General features: G+C 20.9%; 1 long non-coding RNA gene across 1 annotated transcript; it reads right to left on the bottom strand.

Annotated features, from left to right (window-relative positions):
• Positions 1-383: 383 nt before the first annotated feature.
• On the bottom strand, positions 384-1,089 carry LOC124928721. Its single transcript, XR_007098586.1, has 3 exons — positions 931-1,089; positions 781-825; positions 384-668 (listed from the first exon to the last, which is right to left on the bottom strand). It is a non-coding gene; the product is annotated as an uncharacterized LOC124928721 (long non-coding RNA).
• Positions 1,090-3,662: the final 2,573 nt, after the last annotated feature.

The following is a 3,662-nucleotide window of genomic DNA, read 5'->3' as shown; positions in this document are numbered from 1 at the left end:
TTCCCTAACCACCTTTAATAAATTCACAACCAAAGTCTTAAAAAGTTTATCATACATCTATAAACACCTCTGATATTTTTCATTAATTAATTTCTTATAAGTTTTTTTTTTTTTTTAATATGAGTTAAATAATTTATTTAAAATTTTTGGAGAATATTATTTTTACTTTAGTTTTGAGTATTTATTAGTTTTATCTTTTATAAAAAAACACTTTTCATTTTTTGTTATGTATTTTTTTACCTTTTTTCTCATTTTAGTTTATAATTTTGTATGAAATGAGTATGATTAACATATTGTTTTTCAATACAATAATGATTGACCATGACTTTTCATTTACATTTTTTTTTTTACTGTGATGATTCTCAAATACAATTACACTAAATCTAACAAATTTAGCTACACATTAAAAAGCAATAAAATCATAAAAAAATACTTGAACAAACACATTAATTTTACTTCTGTATGGATTTACATTACTCAAATTTACAGTTTCTACTTTATTATTTAAAAAAAATACTTGAACAAGGCATATGAAACTGAAAATGGTATCGGGATCCTTGCCCCATCCCAGGAAACCGATGGAGAGAGTGTAGCTGATGGAAGCGAAGACTGGGATATGTCTTGGGTTGATTCAGGAGAATTAATGTTTCGATATATTAGTATGCCTCCTGTTTACAATAAAGGAGATATCATAAGTAAAACCCACATGCTAAAAATTGTATCTTTCTTCCAAAGATATAAACATTGTGTGTAAATTTGTTTATAGGTTTTGAGAGAAACCTGAATTGCATTGAACATGCTGACTTATCCCAACTCATGAACCATCTGTGAAGAACAAAGAACAAATTAATCAAGCTAGCTAGTGCAGGAAATGATGAAAATAGATGAACATAAAATCTGAAATAGATATGAGATCGGCCTACTGAATACCTTTTACACCCAACTCCAACACCTATATAAACCATCGTAGACGTAAACTTCTTTAGAAGAAGTTACGCTTACATGGTATTTGAATCTTCGCATAACTAAGAGGAGGAGAAGCTAGAGAACGGAGAACTGGTTCATTCAAAAACTCTATAGAACATACAGAATAAATAGGGGAAGGAAGACTACTGCGGCGGCGGCGGACAAAACAAGAAAATATAAAATTAGGGTTACTGTTAACCTTTCTTTTGGGCCTTTCTTTTGGGCCCATGCGTGTTTAAATAAATAAAACAGTAAATATAACATATAATTTTATTCAACATTTTTTTTTAAGTTTTATAATTTTATGAATGATTTGTTAAATAGTTAATATTAAACTCAATCTTATAATAAATAAATAAAAATACAAATTTTATATTTCATATTAAATATGTCAATAAAATTGTAAAATAAATATCTTTTATTTAAAAAATAAAATATTTTCAATTTCAAAAAAGTATAACAAACTTTTTATAATAAGAATTGAGTTAAGTAAGATCCATTGAAGTACCTAGTTTTTAAATGTGACGAGTTCAATTCTTAAAAACATATTAATCTTAAATGAAGTAAAAAAACATAATTGAAGGATCATACATTCATATTCTAATATGTGAAAATTGTAGAATGGACATTGAATGTTTGAAAATGGACATTGAATGTTTGAAAATTAAAAATAAAAATAAAATTAGTTTGTGAATGAGAAATGAATGGGGGAGAGAATGAGAGACGGTTGAAAATTAAAATAATTTCTTTTTTATTTTTTCTAATCAAGAAAATAATTACGTCATCCTCTCTCATTTTTTTCTTCTAATAAAAAATGTAATAACACATGATTCACTCTCATTCTTTTTTCCAAATTATTTCTCCTAGTCACTCTTTTGTGTCATAATGTGATTTCAATTTATATGGTTAATTTGGTTTGATTCAATTTAGTGATTTCATTCATTTAAATAATATTAAGAAATTATATAAAATAAAATATAATTATAATAACTAATTATAATATAATCATGTTTATATAATTAATTTTAAATATTAGATATTAATAATAAAATTAAAATAAATTAGTTAAAATATAAAAACTTAAAAATAAAATATTTATATAAAAAAAATTATTTAAAAAATATTAAAATAAGTTAAATATTAAATTTTGATATTGTAATATATATATATTATTAAATAAAACGTTATATTTAATCTAAATGTATTTATCCATGGTTAATATTTGTTTATTTATAATTAGTAAAAAATTTGAATCATTTAACTTATAAGTATTTTTTAAATATAATTAATATGACGAGATATTAGATGTTTATATTTTATTAAATTATGATATACTTAAACATTTTATATATTTTAAATAATTATAATATAAAATAATAATATTTAATAATATTTAATATTTTTAATTAAATAAAATATAATAAAAAATAAAATTGAGATATTAATACTAATTTTAATTTAAAAATAATATTAATAATTTATTTCTCATAAATCAAAATATATTCCATAAGAATGTAAAGGATTAATACTCAGGCATTTCCTTATCTATTCATGTTTTAATTCATTTTGTTCACAATACTCACATTTTAATTTTCTTTCTCAAAATATCAACTTTCTTTCTCTAACTTATTAATAACCCACAAATTACTATTCTCTTTGATTAATCCTATTAATTATATACTTATCTTTGTTTAAATTAGTTAATTACTTTATTTTATAAATATAAAATATTATATATATAATAATAATAATAATACTTAATTTGAATTTGTTTGGGTTCACAGGAGAATATATGTGAGAGTATATATATACTTGAATTGGATCATGGGTTAACTCACTCATAAATTTGAAACGTTTAAAAATAAAATTAAAAATATTATATGTATATTTTAAACTTGGAACCTACTAAAACAAGTACAACTCTTTAACTAACTAAGTTAATAAGACTTTAAATTTTAAATTCACACCAAATTTGATAAACGATTGAACATTCTCAATAATATAAGTTCAACTTTTTAACAGCTAATATATATATATATATATATATATATATATATATATATATATATATATATATATATATATATATATATATATATATATATATATATATATATATATATATATATATATATATATAATAATAATGTTTAATTTGAATTTGTTTGGTTTGTCGGATTGGAGTTGTAGTTTATTTAGATATATATGTGAAAGTAAATGGATACTTTGGTCGTAATGTGTATTGACCCATCCATAAATTTGAAATGGTCAAAAATAAAAATAAAAATGTTATATGTATATTTTGAACTTGCAACATAGCAAAATAAGTACAACTCTTTAACCAACTAAGCTAATAAGACTTTATATTTTAAATTCAACACCAAATTTAATGAATGTGAAAAATTCTTAACAATATAAATTCAACTTTTTAACTAATATATATATATATATATATATATATATATATATATATATATACTTAATTTGAATTTGTTTGGTTTGTGAGGTTGAGAGTTGTGGTTAATTTGAATATATATATATATATATATATATATATATATATATATATATATATATATATATATATATATGTGAAAGTAAATGGATACTTGGGTCGAATTGTGATTTGATCTACCCATAAAATTTAATGGTTAGAGATAAAAATGGTATAGGTTATATGTTTTGAACTTGCAACC

The sequence above is a fragment of the Impatiens glandulifera genome, chromosome 3 (assembly GCF_907164915.1).
Source record: "Impatiens glandulifera chromosome 3, dImpGla2.1, whole genome shotgun sequence".
Taxonomy (NCBI): domain Eukaryota; kingdom Viridiplantae; phylum Streptophyta; class Magnoliopsida; order Ericales; family Balsaminaceae; genus Impatiens; species Impatiens glandulifera.
This window is presented reverse-complemented; position numbering and strand designations above follow the sequence as displayed.